The sequence below is a fragment of the Dermacentor silvarum genome, chromosome 4 (genome assembly GCF_013339745.2).
Source record: "Dermacentor silvarum isolate Dsil-2018 chromosome 4, BIME_Dsil_1.4, whole genome shotgun sequence".
NCBI lineage: Eukaryota > Metazoa > Arthropoda > Arachnida > Ixodida > Ixodidae > Dermacentor > Dermacentor silvarum.
The window spans coordinates 227,873,938-227,886,503 of record NC_051157.2 but is presented as its reverse complement, the minus strand read 5'-3'; positions in this window follow the sequence as shown (position 1 = coordinate 227,886,503).

Genomic DNA, 12,566 nt, shown 5'->3' with positions numbered 1-12,566 from the left:
GCTACGTACCGGCTGAAGCTTTCGCTGGATCTAAAGCTGAGACGCGTCGCACAATGCTCGGGGCGCCTTCTTGCGCTACGGGCGCTATGGCTGCTACGTACCGGCTGAAGCTTTCGCTGGATCTAAAGCTGAGACGCGTCGCACAATGCTCGGGGCGCCTTCTTGCGCTACGGGCGCTATGGCTGCTACGTACCGGCTGAAGCTTTCGCTGGATCTAAAGCTGAGACGCGTCGCACAATGCTCGGGGCGCCTTCTTGCGCTACGGGCGCTATGGCTGCTACGTACCGGCTGAAGCTTTCGCTGGATCTAAAGCTGAGACACGTCGCACAATGCTCGGGGCGCCTTCTTGCGCTACGGGCGCTATGGCTGCTACGTACCGGCTGAAACTTTCGCTGGATCTAAAGCTGAGACGCGTCGCACAATGCTCGGGGCGCCTTCTTGCGCTACGGGCGCTATGGCTGCTACGTACCGGCTGAAACTTTCGCTGGATCTGAAACTGAGACGCGTCGCACAATGCTCGGGGCGCCTTCTTGCGCTACGGGCGCTATGGCTGCTACGTACCGGCTGAAGCTTTCGCTGGATCTAAAGCTGAGACGCGTCGCACAATGCTCGGGGCGCCTTCTTGCGCTACGGGCGCTATGGCTGCTACGTACCGGCTGAAGCTTTCGCTGGATCTAAAGCTGAGACGCGTCGCACAATGCTCGGGGCGCCTTCTTGCGCTACGGGCGCTATGGCTGCTACGTACCGGCTGAAGCTTTCGCTGGATCTAAAGCTGAGACGCGTCGCACAATGCTCGGGGCGCCTTCTTGCGCTACGGGCGCTATGGCTGCTACGTACCGGCTGAAGCTTTCGCTGGATCTAAAGCTGAGACGCGTCGCACAATGCTCGGGGCGCCTTCTTGCGCTACGGGCGCTATGGCTGCTACGTACCGGCTGAAGCTTTCGCTGGATCTAAAGCTGAGACGCGTCGCACAATGCTCGGGGCGCCTTCTTGCGCTACGGGCGCTATGGCTGCTATGTACGGCTGAAGCTTTCGCTGGATCTAAAGCTGAGACGCGTCGCACGGTACTCGGGGCGCCTTCTTGCGCTACGGGCGCTATGGCTGCTACGTACCGGCTGAAGCTTTCGCTGGATCTAAAGCTGAGACGCGTCGCACAATCCTCGGGGCGCCTTCTTGCGCTACGGGCGCTATGGCTGCTACGTACCGGCTGAAGCTTTCGCTGGATCTAAAGCTGAGACGCGTCGCACAATGCTCGGGGCGCCTTCTTGCGCTACGGGCGCTATGGCTGCTACGTACCGGCTGAAGCTTTCGCTGGATCTAAAGCTGAGACGCGTCGCACAATGCTCGGGGCGCCTTCTTGCGCTACGGGCGCTATGGCTGCTACGTACCGGCTGAAGCTTTCGCTGGATCTAAAGCTGAGACGCGTCGCACAATGCTCGGGGCGCCTTCTTGCGCTACGGGCGCTATGGCTGCTACGTACCGGCTGAAGCTTTCGCTGGATCTAAAGCTGAGACGCGTCGCACAATGCTCGGGGCGCCTTCTTGCGCTACGGGCGCTATGGCTGCTACGTACCGGCTGAAGCTTTCGCTGGATCTAAAGCTGAGACGCGTCGCACAATGCTCGGGGCGCCTTCTTGCGCTACGGGCGCTATGGCTGCTACGTACCGGCTGAAGCTTTCGCTGGATCTAAAGCTGAGACGCGTCGCACAATGCTCGGGGCGCCTTCTTGCGCTACGGGCGCTATGGCTGCTACGTACCGGCTGAAGCTTTCGCTGGATCTAAAGCTGAGACGCGTCGCACAATGCTCGGGGCGCCTTCTTGCGCTACGGGCGCTATGGCTGCTACGTACCGGCTGAAGCTTTCGCTGGATCTAAAGCTGAGACGCGTCGCACAATGCTCGGGGCGCCTTCTTGCGCTACGGGCGCTATGGCTGCTACGTACCGGCTGAAGCTTTCGCTGGATCTAAAGCTGAGACGCGTCGCACAATGCTCGGGGCGCCTTCTTGCGCTACGGGCGCTATGGCTGCTACGTACCGGCTGAAGCTTTCGCTGGATCTAAAGCTGAGACGCGTCGCACAATGCTCGGGGCGCCTTCTTGCGCTACGGGCGCTATGGCTGCTACGTACCGGCTGAAGCTTTCGCTGGATCTAAAGCTGAGACGCGTCGCACAATGCTCGGGGCGCCTTCTTGCGCTACGGGCGCTATGGCTGCTACGTACCGGCTGAAGCTTTCGCTGGATCTAAAGCTGAGACGCGTCGCACAATGCTCGGGGCGCCTTCTTGCGCTACGGGCGCTATGGCTGCTACGTACCGGCTGAAGCTTTCGCTGGATCTAAAGCTGAGACGCGTCGCACAATGCTCGGGGCGCCTTCTTGCGCTACGGGCGCTATGGCTGCTACGTACCGGCTGAAGCTTTCGCTGGATCTAAAGCTGAGACGCGTCGCACAATGCTCGGGGCGCCTTCTTGCGCTACGGGCGCTATGGCTGCTACGTACCGGCTGAAGCTTTCGCTGGATCTAAAGCTGAGACGCGTCGCACAATGCTCGGGGCGCCTTCTTGCGCTACGGGCGCTATGGCTGCTACGTACCGGCTGAAGCTTTCGCTGGATCTAAAGCTGAGACGCGTCGCACAATGCTCGGGGCGCCTTCTTGCGCTACGGGCGCTATGGCTGCTACGTACCGGCTGAAGCTTTCGCTGGATCTAAAGCTGAGACGCGTCGCACAATGCTCGGGGCGCCTTCTTGCGCTACGGGCGCTATGGCTGCTACGTACCGGCTGAAGCTTTCGCTGGATCTAAAGCTGAGACGCGTCGCACAATGCTCGGGGCGCCTTCTTGCGCTACGGGCGCTATGGCTGCTACGTACCGGCTGAAGCTTTCGCTGGATCTAAAGCTGAGACGCGTCGCACAATGCTCGGGGCGCCTTCTTGCGCTACGGGCGCTATGGCTGCTACGTACCGGCTGAAGCTTTCGCTGGATCTAAAGCTGAGACGCGTCGCACAATGCTCGGGGCGCCTTCTTGCGCTACGGGCGCTATGGCTGCTACGTACCGGCTGAAGCTTTCGCTGGATCTAAAGCTGAGACGCGTCGCACAATGCTCGGGGCGCCTTCTTGCGCTACGGGCGCTATGGCTGCTACGTACCGGCTGAAGCTTTCGCTGGATCTAAAGCTGAGACGCGTCGCACAATGCTCGGGGCGCCTTCTTGCGCTACGGGCGCTATGGCTGCTACGTACCGGCTGAAGCTTTCGCTGGATCTAAAGCTGAGACGCGTCGCACAATGCTCGGGGCGCCTTCTTGCGCTACGGGCGCTATGGCTGCTATGTACGGGCTGAAGCTTTCGCTGGATCTAAAGCTGAGACGCGTCGCACAAGGCTCGGGGCGCCTTCTTGCGCTACGGGCGCTATGGCTGCTACGTACGGCTGAAGCTTTCGCTGGATCTAAAGCTGAGACGCGTCGCACAATGCCTCGGGGCGCCTTCTTGCGCCACGGGCGCTATGGCTGCTATGTACGGGCTGAAGCTTTCGCTGGATCTAAAGCTGAGACGCGTCGCACAATGCTCGGGGCGCCTTCTTGCGCTACGGGCGCTATGGCTGCTACGTACCGGCTGAAGCTTTCGCTGGATCTAAAGCTGAGACGCGTCGCACAATGCTCGGGGCGCCTTCTTGCGCTACGGGCGCTATGGCTGCTACGTACCGGCTGAAGCTTTCGCTGGATCTAAAGCTGAGACGCGTCGCACGGTACTCGGGGCGCCTTCTTGCGCTACGGGCGCTATGGCTGCTACGTACCGGCTGAAGCTTTCGCTGGATCTAAAGCTGAGACGCGTCGCACGGTACTCGGGGCGCCTTCTTGCGCCACGGGCGCTATGGCTGCTACGTACCGGCTGAAGCTTTCGCTGGATCTAAAGCTGAGACGCGTCGCACAGGCTCGGGGCGCCTTCTTGCGCTACGGGCGCTATGGCTGCTACGTACCGGCTGAAGCTTTCGCTGGATCTAAAGCTGAGACGCGTCGCACGGTACTCGGGGCGCCTTCTTGCGCCACGGGCGCTATGGCTGCTATGTACGGGCTGAAGCTTTCGCTGGATCTAAAGCTGAGACGCGTCGCACAATGCTCGGGGCGCCTTCTTGCGCTACGGGCGCTATGGCTGCTACGTACCGGCTGAAGCTTTCGCTGGATCTAAAGCTGAGACGCGTCGCACAATGCTCGGGGCGCCTTCTTGCGCTACGGGCGCTATGGCTGCTACGTACCGGCTGAAGCTTTCGCTGGAACTAAAGCTGAGACGCGTCGCACAATGCTCGGGGCGCCTTCTTGCGCTACGGGCGCTATGGCTGCTACGTACCGGCTGAAGCTTTCGCTGGATCTAAAGCTGAGACGCGTCGCACAATGCTCGGGGCGCCTTCTTGCGCTACGGGCGCTATGGCTGCTACGTACCGGCTGAAGCTTTCGCTGGAACTAAAGCTGAGACGCGTCGCACAATCCTCGGGGCGCCTTCTTGCGCTGCGGGCGCTATGGCTGCTACGTACCGGCTGAAGCTTTCGCTGGATCTAAAGCTGAGACGCGTCGCACAATGCTCGGGGCGCCTTCTTGCGCTACGGGCGCTATGGCTGCTACGTACCGGCTGAAGCTTTCGCTGGATCTAAAGCTGAGACGCGTCGCACAATGCTCGGGGCGCCTTCTTGCGCTACGGGCGCTATGGCTGCTACGTACCGGCTGAAGCTTTCGCTGGATCTAAAGCTGAGACGCGTCGCACAATGCTCGGGGCGCCTTCTTGCGCTACGGGCGCTATGGCTGCTACGTACCGGCTGAAGCTTTCGCTGGATCTAAAGCTGAGACGCGTCGCACAATGCTCGGGGCGCCTTCTTGCGCTACGGGCGCTATGGCTGCTACGTACCGGCTGAAGCTTTCGCTGGATCTAAAGCTGAGACGCGTCGCACAATGCTCGGGGCGCCTTCTTGCGCTACGGGCGCTATGGCTGCTACGTACCGGCTGAAGCTTTCGCTGGATCTAAAGCTGAGACGCGTCGCACAATGCTCGGGGCGCCTTCTTGCGCTACGGGCGCTATGGCTGCTACGTACCGGCTGAAGCTTTCGCTGGATCTAAAGCTGAGACGCGTCGCACAATGCTCGGGGCGCCTTCTTGCGCTACGGGCGCTATGGCTGCTACGTACCGGCTGAAGCTTTCGCTGGATCTAAAGCTGAGACGCGTCGCACAATGCTCGGGGCGCCTTCTTGCGCTACGGGCGCTATGGCTGCTACGTACCGGCTGAAGCTTTCGCTGGATCTAAAGCTGAGACGCGTCGCACAATGCTCGGGGCGCCTTCTTGCGCTACGGGCGCTATGGCTGCTACGTACCGGCTGAAGCTTTCGCTGGATCTAAAGCTGAGACGCGTCGCACAATGCTCGGGGCGCCTTCTTGCGCTACGGGCGCTATGGCTGCTACGTACCGGCTGAAGCTTTCGCTGGATCTAAAGCTGAGACGCGTCGCACAATGCTCGGGGCGCCTTCTTGCGCTACGGGCGCTATGGCTGCTACGTACCGGCTGAAGCTTTCGCTGGATCTAAAGCTGAGACGCGTCGCACAATGCTCGGGGCGCCTTCTTGCGCTACGGGCGCTATGGCTGCTACGTACCGGCTGAAGCTTTCGCTGGATCTAAAGCTGAGACGCGTCGCACAATGCTCGGGGCGCCTTCTTGCGCTACGGGCGCTATGGCTGCTACGTACCGGCTGAAGCTTTCGCTGGATCTAAAGCTGAGACGCGTCGCACAATGCTCGGGGCGCCTTCTTGCGCTACGGGCGCTATGGCTGCTACGTACCGGCTGAAGCTTTCGCTGGATCTAAAGCTGAGACGCGTCGCACAATGCTCGGGGCGCCTTCTTGCGCTACGGGCGCTATGGCTGCTACGTACCGGCTGAAGCTTTCGCTGGATCTAAAGCTGAGACGCGTCGCACAATGCTCGGGGCGCCTTCTTGCGCTACGGGCGCTATGGCTGCTACGTACCGGCTGAAGCTTTCGCTGGATCTAAAGCTGAGACGCGTCGCACAATGCTCGGGCGCCTTCTTGCGCTACGGGCGCTATGGCTGCTACGTACCGGCTGAAGCTTTCGCTGGATCTAAAGCTGAGACGCGTCGCACAATGGACCGGGGCGCCTTCTTGCGCTACGGGCGCTATAGCTGCTACGTACCGGCTGAAGCTTTCGCTGGAACTAAAGCTGAGACGCGTCGCACAATGCTCGGGGCGCCTTCTTGCGCTACGGGCGCTATGGCTGCTACGTACCGGCTGAAGCTTTCGCTGGATCTAAAGCTGAGACGCGTCGCACAATGCTCGGGGCGCCTTCTTGCGCTACGGGCGCTATGGCTGCTACGTACCGGCTGAAGCTTTCGCTGGATCTAAAGCTGAGACACGTCGCACAATGCTCGGGGCGCCTTCTTGCGCTACGGGCGCTATAGCTGCTACGTACCGGCTGAAGCTTTCGCTGGAACTAAAGCTGAGACGCGTCGCACAATCCTCGGGGCGCCTTCTTGCGCTACGGGCGCTATGGCTGCTACGTACGGGCTGAAGCTTTCGCTGGATCTGAAAGCTGAGACGCGTCGCACGGTACTCGGGGCGCCTTCTTGCGCTGCGGGCGCTATGGCTGCTACGTACGGGCTGAAGCTTTCGCTCGATCTGAAACTGAGACGCGTCGCACGGTACTCGGGGCGCCTTCTTGCGCTGCGGGCGCTATGGCTGCTACGTACGGGCTGAAGCTTTCGCTGGATCTGAAACTGAGACGCGTCGCACGGTACTCGGGGCGCCTTCTTGCGCTGCGGGCGCTATGGCTGCTACGTACGGGCTGAAGCTTTCGCTCGATCTGAAACTGAGACGCGTCGCACGGTACTCGGGGCGCCTTCTTTCGCAGCGGGCGCTATGGCTGCTACGTACGGGCTGAAGCTTTCGCTGGACCTGAAGCTGTGATGCGTCGCACAATCCTCGGGGCACCTTCTTGCATAGCGGGCGCTATGGCTGCTACGTACGGGCTGAAGCTTTCGCTGCATCTGAAACTGAGACGCGTACGTCGCAGAATCCTCGGGGCGCCTTTTTGAGCTGCGGGTGCTATGGCTGCTACGTACGGGCTGAAGCTTTCGCTGCATCTGAAACTGAGACGCGTACGTCGCAGAATCCTCGGGGCGCCTTTTTGCGCTGCGGGTGCTATGGCTGCTACGTACGGGCTGAAGCTTTCGCGGGACCTGAAGCTGAGACGCGTCGCACAATCCTCGGGGCGCTTTCTTGCGTTGCGCATGATGGCTGCAACGGGTCGAAGCGAGACTGAGACGCGTCACAAAACCCCCGGGGCTTTTTTCTGTCGCTACTCGCGCGGCTCTTGGCGCAATTGCGTCGCGTATAACTGTCTTTCTTTCATTGCTTTCAGCCATCACAGATTTCTTTAAATATGCAGTGAATGCGCTTGAATACTGCAGTGAAACAGGAAACCTTTTGTCCCATTGCAGGCACCACACGGCGCATCGCAAGAAAGCGCCCGGTGTTATATGCGACGCGGCTGAGTTTCGCTTTGTCCCGTTGCAGCCATCATGCGCAGCGCAAGAATGCGCCCTGATTGTTGTGCGGCGAGTCTGTTTCAGAGCAGCCACAGTAAGTACAGCGAAAGAAAGCGCTTCGTACCATCGGAGAACTGGGCCCGCAACTAGCAATCGATTTCAAAGCGCGCGGGTTATGTTGGTACTACCGGGATCTGGGAGAGTGCGCGTGTGTTATGCTCCTGGTCTGGTAACTCTGTGCACCTCGGAAACGGCGTCAATGCGGTCGCCATGGTCGCCGGCCAGACCAGTCTCTAAGGTCGAGTGTGAAGTTCGGATTTCCAGTTACAGCCCGCAATATTTCGTCTAGTTTATCGGGGCCAGGATTTTGTTCTACGTCACCATTCAGTTGCAATAGCATGAGAATAACGCGAAATTATTCCAAACTACAAAGCAGTGCGCACTGTGGGCACGGCAGCACTACCAGGCAGAAATCATTGCTCTTAATGCAAGCACAAAAACACCATTTGTTAGCAACCTGTATGAAGAACACTATGAAGTAAGTCATAGTGCTCCGGGCGGTGAGTCGCGCTTTGCTGCTCGGCTTCATTTTAAGCTGGTCCACCGATGTTCCAGAGCTCGCTGGTGAGCCAAATGAACTGAACAAGTGAACACGGAATGCAGCAATAATGAAACACAGAGCACTATGGGGCCACAATAAGTATGAGGTGGTGCGTGGAATCTGGAAAGGAGTAATGGTGCCAGCGCTAACATTCGCAAATGCCATTCTATGCTTGAAATCGGATATTTTGTCGGGTTTGGAAGTTAACTAAATATCAGTAGGCCGGTTGGCTTTGGGAGCCCACATTAATACCACAAATGAGGCAGTGCAGGGTGACATGGGTTGGGCCTCTTTTGAAGTCAGAGAAGCACAGAGCAAAATTAGTTTTAAAGAAAGGCTCAGGAACATGGATGAAAATAAATGGGCGGCTAAAGTGCACAAGTATCTCTACATGAAAAGCGTGGACACAGAATGGAGGAAGAAGTCAAGGAAGTTGACACCCAAGTACAGGATAATCGAAATTGTAAATAGACAACCAGGAGTCATCAGAAAGAAAGTGAGAGAAATAGAGACCGTGAATTGGATGCAAAGAATGGAAACAAAAAGGGAAATGGAGATTTATAAGAATGAGAACAAAGATATTAGAAGAGAAAATCTGTACGATAACACAAAGAGCAGTGCCTTGGTATTTGAGGCTCGAGCCGGTTGCGTAAGGACCAAAACATGCCGGAGGAAATATTCGGAACTAGATGAGACATGTGTATGCTGCAGGAAAGATCCAGAGACCACTCAGCACATCCTAATGGAATGCGACGGGATCCACCCAGCGAAAACCGTAGGTAACATGCAACTCCCAGAAGCGCTTGGGTTTAAAGTGGAAGGAAACATAAACAAATCAGCCGTAGAGATCAGCAAGAGACGATTAGAGTACTGGTGGAAAAAAAGCAGGGAAAAGATGGATACGACCTGATCTCTTAAAATCAGAGGTAGTGACACAAGGTAAATTTTTTGGGAAAAAAAAGAAAGGAGAATGAGAGGTATACAACAATGCTAGATAAGCTACATGTATAGTATGTCTGATTAAATCAAGCAGGCTAGGTGACTATTTGTCGCCACCCCGTTTCAAAAGGGATGTCATCATCATCATCAACGATACAGATGTGACTCAGCCGGCACGAAATGTATGTGACGTGAGCACATCGGTATCAATGCTGGCGATACGCCCAGTGCAGCAGAAATGGGTGTGATCGACGCCGTTGACGCCATCGCCTTTGCCGAGACAGAGAAGCAACCAGCACTGCATCCACGTCACCCCAGTTGGATCTGTACGAAGAACAGTACGAAGTAAGACATAGTCCTCCGGGCGGTGCCACCAAGCCCACTCATTTATGCACAGTTCACGTCTGAGCACATCGCATAAAACGAGCACATTTACGTCTAGTACCGCTGCGGCACATATATATCCCGATTTGTATCTTGCGAACACTTTTCTTAACAGCAACAACGCAGCAACAACGTCGCGGTCACCACGGTGCATCGCAGCCGGGAAAACGGGTCACACGCAGTATAGCACACGAGGAATGACACTGATAACGAGGCAAGAAAGCTTATCGCTACTTATCTTGTCATCACTTGTAAAGGTTGTAAAGGACTGGCGTTCACCACTTCGCGGCAATGAACCGCATACACAGAACTAAAGGAGGCATTGACACAACACATACAAGTCGCGTACTGTAGAAATATTAAGTTCATGTAGCTTTAATTACTGCACAAACAGCGAAGAATTTACCAGTGACCGATATTTCAGATATCTGTGCTCAATTTGATTGTCAATGGCAACGCTATATTGCCAGTGCCCAACCGCAAGCGCCGATCCGACACTTTTCACTTCGCCACGCCCTAAACATATGTAGTACTTGGAACGCATGTGCATGTGATTTACTTATAGTATGCAATACACATGCGAAGCACGGCGCAAAAAATAAAATGAGTCGACGGTGTGAAATATTTCTTCCGGCGCTCGCGTAAACACAACACACTTCCTGTGCTCCGTGTTTCTGTCGGCGATCTCACGCACTGAAAAGGCCTGGCTGGCTGCCTTCGATGACTGTCTCCGTGGGTGCTGGATAACTCTTAGTAATAATCACAAGAACGATCAAAATGGACTGTTTCTCACGCGGCTGTAGCTTAGGCCTCGCGTCTCCGCTTCGCTTTGAGCAAGCGCCATGTTTGCTGCGACGACGTCTTACGCCGTACGCCTCGCACCAGCCAATGAGAGACGAGCAGGCATGCGGATGGCAAAGTTGTGTCCGTTCGCCTGCAGACGATCGGACAGCCATCCGCCCCATGACCGCCCGCGGGTGGACGCGGGTGGAGCGGACGGGCGGATTGAGGGAGTATAGGCCTTCATATGGGACGCTCATAGCATCCGTCCGTCCGTCCGTCAGTCCGTCCATCCATCCATTCGTTAGATTCGCGGTTGTAGTCTACATGACTAGTAGCCCCAACTTGGCGGCGTACTGCAGAGAATCGACATTTGGCAACTTGCTACTGGTTGAACATCATGATTGGGCAGACAAACGACGAAAACACAAGCAAGAAGAAAAATACAGGACAGCAATGTCCCATATTTTTACTTCCTTGCGTGTTCGTCATTTGCGTTGCCCCATCAGGATGTTTGACGCCGTACGACTTTCTTCTTGTAGGAATGGGCGTAGCAAGAAGTGCATCTCACCAAAACGTCTGCTCTTGAAAAAACGGTTCTCACGAACATCATTCAGTATTTCAGCGCAAATCAATAAATTGAATGCCTAGACTTTTGCGTAAACACTACGCACTGGCTCTTCAAATGCATTGTAGAAACAGTGCAAACAGTTATGATATTATTATTATTATTATTATTATTATTATTATTATTATTATTATTATTATTATTATTATTATTATTATTATTATTATTATTATCCCCGCAGGGGCGTCTGCGTAAGCAGGCGTTTGGTGTGTTGCGACACCACGGACCCGAGCACACGAGGGTTGGACCCTCCCGCGTGTAGCCGTGCGCGGCTCAGCCGTGTCTGGGTAAAGGGGGATCCTGGGGGTTGAGCCGATGCCGGGTGTTTGGACCTTTAAGGCCCCCCGGCGGAGGCAACACACCTCTTCGGCCTCTGCTTCACATAGACGGCACCTCCAGACTGACCCACCTGGAGGAAATCGGCAGTCGCCTTTTCCTGTCCCCCTCTTCAGTCTTTTGTCTTTCTCTCTCACTTTTCCATCTTTCCTGTCTTCTAGTCACTTCTACTCACTTCCGAATTTCTGGGCGGCAAGGGTTAACCTGGTGTACTTATCCAACCTTGGGTATTTTATATTAGGTTATAGCGGCGATGCATGGCTGGCGTCTGCAAGTATTCTAACTTTGTAGCGTCCCCTTGTTGGGCTCGGTGGTGGGTGGCTACCATCGCCGCCGAATTTTCCATTTTTACATGGCAAATGCTTTTCCCCTACTTCCTGATCGCTCCCTGAAAAGGGGGCGCACCGATGAAACATTCAACTTTTTTATGAAACCTAAAGACGTTTTTCCCAAATACCACGTAGTACATAGCCAACACGAAACCAAGACTGTCCGTACAATATCCCCATTTGTTGTAGCAAAATGTCTGACAGAAGCAATCGGCCCAGGTTACAAAGTCACTAAGATGGGAAGCGGAGACCTTCTTTTGGAAGTGCGTGATAAGCCACAGTACAACAAATTGTCGAAACTTGTTGCATTTGGTGACATTCCCGTCTCAGTGGGCCCTCACAGGTCAATGAACACTGTACGCGGTGTCATTTCTGATGACGACCTTCTAGAACTCAGTGAAAGCGAGCTGTTGGATGGATGGCAAGACCAAAATGTAGTAAAGGTTCAAAGAATTAAGTTAAGGCGTGACGACAAAGAAATTCCCACAAAACATGTAATTATCACTTTTGGAACAAGCGACCTACCAGATTCAATCGAGACCGGATATTGTAAGCTCCGTGTAGGACCATACATCCCCAATCCGCGCCGATGCTTCAAGTGTCAGCGTTTTGGGCATGGTTCTCAGAGCTGCCGAGGGCGCGCTACCTGTGCGAAATGTGCTTCCAAAGAACATGCCTCAGACATCTGCACTTCCACAACCCATTGTGCCAACTGTGACGGAGACCACCCCGCCTATTCGCGATCGTGCCCGTCATGGAAGAAAGAAAAAGAAATAATACAACTCAAAGTCAAACTAAACATATCATTTCCAGAGGCGCGCAAGCGTTTTGCTGCCCATAATCAGTCCAGTCCTTCCTACACCGATGTGGCGCGCCGGGGGGCAGCGTCACATCCTGCGGCAGCCGTCCGAGTCACACAGAGTGTGACGGCGGCTACGCCTTCAGCCGCCCTGGCAGGAGCAGCCAGTGCTGTTCCGCCCCCTACAACGCAGGGCCAGCAGTCTTCCGGACCTGCCGGCCCCAGGGTCACTGCTCGTGCAGACCGGC